The sequence below is a fragment of the Syngnathoides biaculeatus genome, chromosome 3, assembly GCF_019802595.1.
Source record: "Syngnathoides biaculeatus isolate LvHL_M chromosome 3, ASM1980259v1, whole genome shotgun sequence".
Taxonomy (NCBI): Eukaryota; Metazoa; Chordata; class Actinopteri; order Syngnathiformes; family Syngnathidae; genus Syngnathoides; species Syngnathoides biaculeatus.
This window is the reverse complement of record NC_084642.1, coordinates 25,171,317-25,184,027: the sequence shown is the minus strand read 5'-3', so window position 1 is coordinate 25,184,027 and position 12,711 is coordinate 25,171,317.

The window sequence follows — 12,711 nt, the reverse complement described above, 5'->3', positions numbered from 1 at the left end:
TCAATTCTTAAGCCATTTAATTCCTGCTGAGTGAGTATAGCATAACTACATGCTGTACTCCTACAAGTCTATTTTTGCTCTTAAAGTGGCTGAGCAGATGGAATTTTCTATTTGTTCACAGCATGGCCCCATAACTATCTCTCATGATATGTGTTGCAGGGAGTCATGATCAATGAAGACATATTTCTGTGTTGGGTGTAAAAGTAGTTGCTGGTAAAATGTTCTTTATTTTGTCACTCAAACTGAATAGATATACAGTACACACCAAAGCCAATTGTGCTTACTTGAAGATGAGGCAATTTTTATTTAAAACGCCACATGAGTTTTCCCATTGCAAAGGAGAACAGAATGTAGCATTTTTTTTACATGCAAAAGAAATGGGCCCATTGGCAACAGATTTCTGTGGAGGCCTTTTTGACTGCTGAAACACTGGAGGTTTTCCGACTAGCTCCTGATAATTCTCTTTGCAGACAAATATTCTGTCCCCCAATAAGTGCAAGCGGGGATTATTTATTGTTTGAACGCCAAGGATCTTTTGTCTTTGTATTTCTATTGAGTTGCCTGCACCTTGACCTCACATTAGTATTTGTTTTTGAATTGGGGTTCCATTTGCTTGCCAAAAAACATACCAGTGTAGTTTTTTTTTTTTTAATACAGGCATAAAACATGTAATGTTCACCTTACTTTCTTCTAATAACATCACATCTACTCACAACAATGGAGTCTCCAAAGTAGAAAACTCTGTTTTCAATTTGTATTTGTATCAATTTGGGAAACTCACAGTATTGTAAGAATCACAGTATTTTGCAAGAAAGTTCATAGTACAAGAAAGACAAAGTTGAAAGTGTAAGAACTAAAAAAACATTCTATTTCTTGCTGGCTTAGTCCTTCTCAATAAGTTTTTGTACTTTGGGTATTGTCCCACAGTTTTTTTTTTTTTTTTTTAAAGCCAGCTTCAAATAATATATTACGATGCACTTCTATCCTCGTCCATCCAGTATTCACATTTGAATACTCATCCATCCATTTAGCTCCGCTTATCTGAGGTTTTGTCACGGGGGCAGGACCTCTAGCAGGGAAGCCCAGACTTCCCTCTCCCTAGTCACTTCCTCCAGCTCGTCCGAGAGGGTACAGAGGCTTATCTTGGTAAGGAGAGAGATGTACTCTTTCCAACGTGTTCTGGATTTTTCCCTGAGCCTCCTCCCAGTGGGACATGTCCAGAATACCTCACCAGCGAGGTGTCAGGGAAGCATCCGAAACAGATGGTCCAGCCACATCATCTGGGTTCTCTCGATGTGGAGGAGCAGCAGCTCATTTTGTTGTTTTGGTCAAAAGACACAGCACATGACAATAGGTAAGGTTAGGAACGTCGATTGACCAGTAAATTGAGTTTTGACTTTTGGCTCAGCTCCTTCTTCTTCTTCTGACCGAGTCCGCATCACTGCTTAGCTCTTGGGACCATTGAGGACTTGCAACCCCCTCCACCAGCAAACCAGCTGGTGAGAGTGGTGAGTAGATACAGAGACAGGGCATCAGGTTTTCTGTTGTGGGAACCTGGATGGAAAGAGAGGCTGAAGTTAAATCGGGTCAAGAAGAGGACCCAGCAAGTTTATCTGGGAGTTGAGGAATGTGGCGGAATGGAGGTAGGCAAGGTTCTTGTGATCACTCCAGATGACAAATGGTGAATCAGCCCCCTCCGCCCAGGGTCTCCACTACTCTAATGGTGAGATGAGGCCAGCAGCTCTCAGTTGCCAATGTTATAGTGCCCTTCACCAGGCGATAGAGGGCCAGAAAAGAAATCACAGTGATGAATTTTTTGGGAAGAGGTGTCCCACGATAAGAGAACAGCCCCCAGCCCCATCCCGCCTCCCGTACAAACAGGTGTGTACCGACCTTCATTTTAGACAAGCTTAATTCTGAACAAAGCACTTTTCTAACCACATTATCTCAGTTTATTATTACTTCCCTTCTTTTTGAGTTGCAATTGAGTTGTTACAGGCCATTGGTTAATAGCCACACCCTTTGTTTCTAGTCGCACATTTTTGTTTTTTTTTTAACTTGAGCACCTGACCCAAAGATGTCTGTGCACACGCCTGCTTAACACAATAGTTGCAAATTACTTGTTTGGAATAACGCCATCAAGTTTGTGACCCACTGACATTTAATAGGACACATCTGGAAAACAATACATACCTTTGAGTGACAATATTTTTTTCTCAAATGATGACTGTCTCAATTTCATCTTTAGATGTAAAACCCAAATGTTTTCAGTGTACAGCAAAAATAAAAGAATTGGCCTCACTGTTCCAAAACCTTTGAATAAGATTGGATCTCATAAAGTCTGACGTAAATTGTATAAAAAAGGAAAAAGGGAACAATGTCAAACACCAATCCAGCATTTCCCAGTGTATTGACAGTCACTCCACCTGAGCTCACAAGAACGGCTATAGTTGAAACAATGTCACAGCTTTGAAGTGAAATTGAATCCGGCTGTGCTTGCACGAGCATTTCCACCCAGCTATTGTGAACATGTTTATCATAAATTGATGTGTGAAAAACAATTGTTGACAAACAGCTATGCTGTAATTGAGCTATGCAGGAGCTGAGTGAGACATCCACAGGGCATCATAGAGCAAGCCACTTCACACAAAAGTCAACAACCACATTTGCAGCTCCATTAGGCGATCTTATTCTCTGTACGGAACTAGAATCGGAAATGACCCAATCTTGTCAATCCATAACATTTGTTGTATTAAGTAATGCATTAACTAATTAAAAAAAATGTGTATTACAAATCTCATATTTTTGTGGTCAAAGTTGCCAGTATTGTTCCTTCACCAGTCTTATCTATTTGGGGGGAAAAGATAAAATCGAAGATTTGACCATGAAGTGCTTCAAGAGGTTGGTTGTCATGTACATCAAAGACTGACTCCCCCCAACTTCGTCTCCCCACCAGTTACTGAGTGAATGGATACTTGGCGAATAGATCAACAGAGGATGCCATTGGCATTGCTCTGCATGGTGTGTTAAGTCACCTGCACCGCAGAGCTACGTGAAGCTGCTGTTTGTCGATTATAGCTCAGCCTTTAACACATTCATTACAGACATTCTGATGATTAAACTGGATATCTTGGACCTCTCTCCTCTCACATACACCTGGATAAAGGACGTCTTGACCAACAGACCCCAGATTTGGAAAATGAGCTCCCACCTTTCATCCACCCGTACGCTCACCACAGGGCTGCGTGCTACGCCCCCTCCTGTACTGTCACTACACCTTCTGCAGCCCAGTCCACAAAAATAATATCATCATCAAATTCTCTGACAACACAACAGTGGTCAGTCTGATCTCAAATAGAGATGAGGCACCATACAGAGAGGAGGTCCAGAAGGTCACAACCTATGCACAGACAACAATCTGGCACTCAACACTATGAAAACAAAGGAGATTATTGTGAACTTTAGGAGGAACAGAACTTAACTGGCTCCTTTCTTCATCAACTGCGAGTGTGTGGAGAGAGTCTGCACATTCAGATTCTTGGGAGTCCTGACTTCTCATGACCTCTCCTGGACAGAAAACATATCAGTGGTCAGCAAGAAGGTTCAACAGCAACTTCACTTCGTCAGAGTCCTCAGGAAGGATAACCTGGACACAGGGTTACGGTTGGCCTTCTATCCCTCATATATTGAGAGCCTGTTGACCTATTGTGTCTGCGTTTGGTACGGGAGCTGCACTGAGACAGACAGAGCAAGGCTCAGAGGACAAAGCAGCACAGAGGATCGCTGGCTGCCTTCTCCGCTCTGTGACAGACGTTTATTCCTCTCTGTGCCTAAGCAGAGCTTCAGAACATTAAAAAAGACACTACACACCCTGGTTATCAACTGTTTGAGCTCCTGCCTTTTGGAAGGCATTACAGACCTGCAAAAGCAAGGACAAGGCAAGGACAGAGGAACAGTTTTTTTTTTTTCCAAGAGCCAACACCACCCTGAACTCTCATCTTTCGTCTATTTGTTTGTATTCCTATTTTTATTTTTGGTTTTATGTATGCACTGACACAGGAGAGGGTCTCATTATATGGTTTCGTATGATGACAATAAATGGGATTCATTCAATTTTTTCATAGAGATGCCTTAAGAACTGCTGAGAGAGAAACATTGGTTTACTTTAGTTGTTTTCACTTCAACCTCATGTCAACATCATCGATGAGCACAATTTTACCATCACAGTCAGAATCGGAATCATCTTAGATTTCCAACTATGTCAAAAACATACAATGAATTTGTCTCTCCGTTGTCCACTTGAGTAAGACAACAGACAGCCATTTGACATAAAACACTTTTGAGACCTAAAAACAAAAAAACACAATCACTGAACAAGGAAAGGTTACCAGTAATACAATAATACGAAACCGATACGTTTTAAAAATCACTGCCCTTAAACATTTGAATTCTTTCTACAAACATGAACGCAGAGGCCACAACAAACAAGGTGAAACAGGATTTAGCTGTTGTGTTGGAAAAGTTATACTTAAAATATTTCTGTTTTAGACAACCTTCGCATGCTTTAGTGATAAGTTGTCATGTTATGACTATGAGCTCTGTGTGTGTAATACTTGTTACTTGAATATGGTAGACAATCATCACATCTTCTACTAATATGTTGAGATTTAGAGCTGTGTGTGTCGTTCTTGTTGCAGATAATTGTTTTGTTTTTCTTTCTCTATTCCTCACTTGAATATAACAAGGGGATTTTAGTCTGAACTTAAGTAAGGGGTGACAACTCATAAGACTTGTACCTTTTGGTTTTTTTTCAAAGACTTCTTTCTTTCTATAATGAACACCCACAAAGAAGATTGCTTGTTCACTTATTCTGTCAAAAAAAGATTTGCCAAAACACTGTTATGCTGCACGCAAATGTAAAAAGTTGCCAGTAGAAGTGAAAACAGCCCCAAGTGTGAATGTTTTTAAAAAGTCCAGGTTAAAGACTTTTCTTCCAGTTTGAAATGAGCTTTCTTGCACTGTATATTGTTTTTATCCATCCATCCATTTTCAATACCACTTATCCTGGTTCGGGTCACAAGAGGCTGAAGCCTATACCAGTTTGTATTAGGCGGAAGGCGGACTACACTCCGAATTGGTAGCCATTCAGTCGCAGGGGACATATAGACATGGACAGCCATTCACACTCAAATTCCCACTCACTGAGTGGGAAATGAACCCATGCTGGCAGGCGTGTTCCACTACACCATCAATGACCTTCAGCTGGAGCCTTAAACATCAAAATCAATGCAATAATTGGATTCTGAAGTCAGGCTACCTCCAATTTTTTCCATGAGAAATTGTTTCAAAATACCCCAAAATTGGAGATTGACCACTCTCTTGGAACTGTTTGTATTTGACTTCATAGGTTCCACTATGCAGTATCTCTTGAGAGGTTGTTTCCAACTTTCAAGGAATTAATGCAAAATTGCAGGAATTATTTGCAAGTATGATTTCAAATAAAAACTGTGATGCAATCATTCATTCACTCGTTCATCTTCCACACTGCTTCCATACTACAGGCGTGCTTGAGCCAATTTCAACTATCTTCGGGTGAGAGGCGGGTTATGAACTGAACTAGTCCGCAGCCAAACGCAGGAGACATTAAAACGAACAATAATTGAAGGAATATACCATTTGAAGGTTGGAAACAGATTTAACTCTTGTACATTATTTCCTATGGACAACAATGTTTCGGTGGTTGACCAAATCAGACTTTGAACACTGTGCAAGAAAGAATTCTGTTCAAACTCTGAGGTTCCACTGTATTTATTGTGAGATACACTGGCAATAAGATTTTAAATTACTATAATGAACTTGATGATTGATTGAAATCAACTGTGTGGCAGGTATGAACAGTCTCTGAGCAAATCAGTACAAAATGAGCAATGACAGAATAAAGCTTTGTGGAAACGTGTGATCACTGCTCACCTATAGACTGGCTTTGATTATATGGCAGTCCCGAGAACTTGTTCAGCTTCTTTAATTCACATTCCTCCTTCACTAAAGTGCACCATGAAATGTGTGTACTGCCTAATTATTACTGGTTTAATCCTCCCATCAACTGGTACCTGTATTACAGAAGCCGCCTCTCTCCTCCCTTTGCTCCTTGTACTGTCTTGCCCTTCTCTTTGTCTTTATTCCCTCACTTTTGAGCCTTCGTTTGTCCTGCCTCCCTCGGGACCTTGCTCTGCATTTCTTTACCTCTTTTTCCTTTTCTACAAACAACCCATTCCTTCTCCTCAGATCCTCTACCATAGCGCCTTGGCACCTGCCTACACACTTTTTACCCTCAGTCCATCTTATTCTGTTCTATATGAACTCTCCCTCTCGCTCGGTATGCTGTCTCTCTTTTCCCAATCTCTCTCTCGCTCTGAATATTTCATGATTTGGTGGCAAAATGCTGAGGTGAGGAGCCTGTCTAGAGCTTGCACAGCACAAATATTTACACTCTGAACTGGGCTTAGTTGAGTGTTGGGACAAACTATATGTGTTTGTGTGTGTGTGGTCTATGTAACAGTGATTACATGCGACATTGCTCCCAGAGGAGAGCGAAGGACTTTGGTCTCATCATACATTGTTGATGATACCGCTCCATTTCACCCTCTCTGACATCTTTCAGTTGATAGATAGATAGATAGATAGATAGATAGATAGATAGATAGATAGATAGATAGATAGATAGATAGATAGATAGATAGATAGATAGATAGATAGATAGATAGATAGATAGATAGATAGATAGATAGATAGATAGATAGATAGATAGATAGATAGATAGATAGATAGATAGATAGATAGATATAGATAGATAGATAGATAGAATTATTCAGAGGACAGGAGTTGAAGGTGGAGGACAAAAAAAGCCTCGCATTGGCAAATGTCTTTTCTATTTTGGCTGGCAAAAGTGAAGCTCAATTGCAGGTCTGGAGGAACATCAAAACACAATTAAGGGCTGACATGGAACCGGTGATGCAGAAGAGTGAGGACACGCAAGGAGGAGTGGAGCTCGGCAAAGAGAGAAGGACAAGTGAGGGAGGCTCTGGGGAAGTTGACAGAGAAGCTCAGAGAAATAATTGTATTTTATTAAAGGAGAAGTGATAGAAAAGAAGCAATCATTTGGATGGCATGTCTTGGTTTATGTGTGAGTAAAAAGGAGAAAATAGGTTGGGTTAAGTTTATTACAGATTCATCACATTATAAAGTGGATTTACTTCCATCAGTGCAGAAACCCTTGGTGTCCACTGAATGAATGCTAATGACGTTGGTAATGCCCCGGCTTCATATTCTCACTACCTCCAACTCCAAATGTGACGAGAGACAATGCCCAATCAATTGGTCTTTATTTTGCTTTTCACTTTTAGGAAAACTGTCCATCTTTTGTTACATTTGTCTCAGACTTGCTTTACAAAGTACTAGAGTAGATAGTGTAAAGATTTTGGGCCTAGTCACACTTCTGTGGATGTATCTTGTCTCCGCTTGTTTCTCGGGTTGAATGTGTCTTTTCGTGGTGCGATGCATGCGATACAATTTATGCGGAATAGTGACTGAATGAGTGTGGATTCATTTTCTATACCGCTTATCCGGTTCAGGGTTACGGGGAGGTTTATCCCAGCTGAAATTTAGTGAATAACGTATTAGAGTTAATCACTGTGCACATAAGACAGACAATTATTTACACTCATATTCACACTATCACCGAGTGGGAATGGAACTCATACAACCAGTACGTAAATCAGCCAAATGTATACGTATTTTTTTTAATTGCCCTTCACTAGATTTCTCTAAAGTAGAACAACTTTGACTGTTAGGAAATATCAGTCACACTCAAGAGAATAAATCCAATGTTATTTAATATGAACGGGTATGTCTCCTAACGACTGCATCAGTGCGGCGAGGATTACAATAGTGAAACAGCTACAGGCGATCATCTCCCCAAGCAGAGAACAATAAAGGACTGACTCATTGCTACAGATTTGAAAAGGAAACTTTTACAACTCACAACCACCCAGCCGCACCATTGATGACCACCATCACAACTCTGACCCCTACACCACCTTCTACATTTCCATTCAGGAACAGGACATGAAACATGTCTTTAACAACAAAGTGACTGGCCCGGACAGTTTCTCCCCCTCCTGTTTTAAAGTCTGTGTAGACCAGCTGGCTCCAGCTTTCACACAAACATTTAATAGATCGTTGAAACAGTGTGAAGTCCTATTGTGCCTCAAATGCTTAGCCATCATCCCAATCATCGTGAAATCTGTAATTTTAGGACTGAATGACTACAAAGCTGTCGCTCTGCCATCTGTGGTCATGAAGTCACTTGAACGCCTCATTCTAGACCACCTCAAAAGCTTGACAGGACCCCTCCTGGATGCCCTGCAATTTGTCTATTGAGCAAACAGGTTTGTGGATGATGCAGTCAACAGGAGACTGCACTTCATCCTGGAACATCTCGACGGCTCAAGTACCTATGCGAGGATCTTGTTTGTGACTTCAGTTCTGCATTTTTCACCATTATCCCCAAACTCCTTCCTCTGAGGTTTTCCATTTCAGTATCTCAGCCGCCATCTGCCAGTACATTTACAGCTTACTGAAAGCCGGGATGCAGCAGGTGAGGCTTGGGGACACCACCTCATCCACATGCCCACAACAATGTGTCCACTCTCTGTTGCACTTCTGTCTCTACATGAACGACTGCACCTCACCCCACACGGCTGTCAATGTCCGGAAGTTTGCAGACAACACCAGCCAGTCATCAGCTTCTTAGACAGTGACAAGTCTGCATACTGACAGGGAGTGAAGCGGCTGGAGCTTTGGTGTGGCCGACACCACCTAGAGCTGAACACGCTCAAAATGGTGGAGGTGACTGTAGACTTCGCAAACATCTTTTGCCACAGCTGCCCCTTGTGCTGTCCAACTGCCCTGTGTCAACCATCGAGACCCACAAGTTCCTGGGAATTACAGTCTCTCAGGACCTGAAGTGGGAGACCAACATCAACTCCATCCTCAAAAAGCCCAGCAGAGGGTGTACTTCCTTCAGCTCCTGAGAACGCACAGGCTATCACAGGAGCTGTTGAGGCAGTCCTACACAGCAGTTATTGAATCCGTTCCATGTTCATCCATCAGAGTCTGTTTTGGTGCTGCCACAAAGAAGGACAAAATCGTATTGCAACGGACAATCAAGACTGCTGAAAAAAAGTTAACTACTCTTGAGGAGTTGCACACTGAAAGAACTAAGCCGATGGCATGCAAAATCCTCTTGGACCCTCCACATCCTGATCATCACCTACAGTATTTCAGCTCCTTCCCTAGGGATATCAAACAACGCAAACTAAAACCTACAGACATTCTTCTTCCCCCTTGGCATTAACTTCTTTTTATAAAATATAATACAATTAGAACATGCTGCCTGTTGGATGCTTCTACATTGTTTGTACACTGACTTTTTTTAAAATATGCTGCATTATTTGCATATTGTTGTTGGTTACTAATGCCCACTTATGTGTTTGAGAACTCACTGAAGCATTTGCACAATCATCAATGTACCAGATCATTGCACTATTATTCACTCTAAATTAAGGCGTGCGGTATTTTGACTATTTCAGTATCAATATCACCACACTAATGGTACATTTTCATTACTCAATGACTCTCCACACTCACGTTTTTATGCCCCAAATGTATATTTCGTCCATACCAGGCTGTTTGTTGTTATACTTGAGTAGCTCCAACTGTGTGTCATGTCACTAAATGCCAATAAAGCTGATTCTGATGTCACCAAAATACCAACCAAGTATCTCACATAAGGAACTGCTGTATAACATAACAAAAGTGCAAATGAATTACGTGTATTCTTCCCCAATCCTCATCAGTGTAACCAAATTCAGATTTTCATTGTAGCCAAATTATAGTGGACATTGTTTTTTTTTTTTTAGGCAATACCCATCTTTTCGTTGTGACTCAGAGCAAGATTTGAGATTTCACATCTAAAGATGCTGTCGTTAAATTATTATCGTCATGCATGAAAAAAAAAATTCTAAATAAAGCCATCACTTCTGGCTTGTAAAAGGGCAACATGATCCTTATGGATCTAAAACTGTACATTTTTTTTAATATCCATGAGGATCACGCTGCCCTTTTAAAAGCCTCGAGTTTGATTAATATACAGTGTACTTTACCTCCCTCCAGGGTGGTACTGAGTTTTAGTTTTCTTAAAAACAAAAAGGTCACAATTAACATTTGGTAATGTGTTTTATTTTGTGATCCCAGTAAATACTGCATGTAGATAAAGCTATGAATGACAGAGCCATAGTTTTAAGGCTGTGGTGGGTGGCATGAACGTGTTTCAGGATAATATACGGTAGCATTAATTGTCCCTAAAATGGACAATTTCTATACCACATTATCCCCATTAGGGTAATAGGTGAGGTGGAGTCCATCCACACTGAATTCAGGCAAGGTTCCATCTAAGATTGGTCTACTCAACCCCATGGCATACAAGGCCAAATAACCATTCACACATATTCACACCAACGAGCAACTTACCGAGTCTTCAATTAACCTTAACATGCATGTTTTTGGACCATGGGAAGAAGTCAGAGTACCCAGTAAAAACCTAGTGTATATCAGAGATTGCCAACTTAAACAATGTAGGCGTGTTCAAAGAATCCTAAGATCCTTAGAACTGTGAGCCAAACATGCTAACCGCTCTACACTGTACTTCCAAAGCATCAAATAACTTGTTAAAAACAATGAAGCACTCACAAGAGGGTTCCAATCACATTTCATATTTTATTTCTTTTTTTTTCTTGTCATTGTCAGAGGACATTTTCGGTATTCAACTTGTTAGCTACAGTGAAGAGGCAAGGTGACACATCAGCTCACGTCACCTCCAGATGACCTATATAAAGTGTGATCCTGCCTCCCTGTGTCCCACTGAGCTGATTGCCTTTGTTCTAAAGCCCAGTGAGGCTTTCAGTCGATGTGCACCTGTTGTTTGAACATCGATCCTGGTAGCAGGAAGTGAAGGCAAGATTTGTGGTTAAAGAGTTTGACTGACGCTGTGTCCAAATTGCCCAGTCGGATGTTAAATTCTTTCTGTGATTATGGGATTTTGAAGGCTCTGTGCCCTTCAAAAGTTGAAACACACTAATCTTTGACAGACATTAAAGGCAACTACTGTGTACAGTCTATCGATTCCTGGATGTAAAAAAAGCCGGCACGGTGGCTCAGCTGGAAAGCGTTGGCCTCAAAGTTCGCAGGTCCCGCGTTTCATCCCGGACCCACCTGTGTGGAGTTTGCATGTTCTCGCCGTGTCTGCGTGGGTTTTCTCCAGGTACTCCGGTTTCCTCAGCTGATAAAGCGTTAGCCTCACAGTTCTGAAGTCCTGGGTTCAATCCCGCACCCGTCTGTGCGCAGTTTGCATGTTCTCCCTGTGCCTGCGTGGGTCTCCCCCGGGGGCTGGGGTTTCCTCCCTCATCCCAAAAACACGCATCATTAATTGAAGACTCTAAATTGCCCCTAGGTGTGATTGTGAGTGTGGCTGTTTGTCTCTTTGTGCCCTGCGATTGGCTGGCAACCAGTTCAGGGTGTACCCTGCCTCCTGCCTGTTGACAGCTGGGAAAGGCTCCTGCACTCCTGCTACCCTCGTGAGGATAAGCCGCTGAGAAAATGGATGGATATTATTAAAAAAAAAGGACTGTGATTCTTCACAGTGGAGAATCTCTGTTAATCAAATTACATTGTATGATATATAATCTGGCGGCAGGGTTGCGTAACTAGTTAGAACATTGGCCTCACAGTTTCTGAGGTCCCGGGTTCGATCCCGGACCTGCCTGTGCGGAGTTTGTATGTTATCCCCGGGCCTGCTTGGTTTTCCCCGCGCACTCCGGTTTTCTTCCACATCCCTAAAACATGCACTAATTGAAGACTCTAAATTGCCCCTCAGTGTGATTGTGAGTGCGACTGTTGTCTGTCTCCATGTGCCCTGTGACTGGCTGGGCACATGTTTCAGGGTGTACCCCGCCTCCTGCCTGATGATTGCTGCTATAGGCTCCAGCACTCTTGCGACCCTTGTAAGGATAAGCAACTCAGGAAATGGATGGATGGTATGAATTGTCAAATTAATTTAAATATATATACAGTATGTTAGGCAATCTATCCAACTTCTAGGATGTTGCTGTTACTATACATTTCACAGTACTTCTGTTTATTCAAAGTTGAATTGTTGAAACCACAAGGTAGACTTGTCCATTTGGAAAAACTCCCCTGGCAGCTTTGTTTCTCTTTGTTTGCTCTCCTGCTATTTCTCCAAGCAATGTGTTGGGATGCGGATTAAGCTGCAGCCTCAGTTTGATAAAGATGAGTCAGTGAGACCTGTGTAGTGTATCTGGTCTCTGGGGGAGAGCTTTAAAAGGTGGCAGCAGGTTCCTGCCCTCTCGTTGACCACATACACAGCCACACGTGCATTGCTCAGCAAGATCTTACCAACAACAAAGCAGTCAAGCTCTTGGAAATTCTTCAATATACAAGTTCAAGGAAGTATTGTTGGTGATTTAAAATTTTGATTGAAGAACTATTTAATGATTCTGTACATTCATGCTTCCCTGTCTGTTCCCGGCGCTAAATTTGCCTGCTAAAATTGGCCAAGGACAAACCACAGGCTTA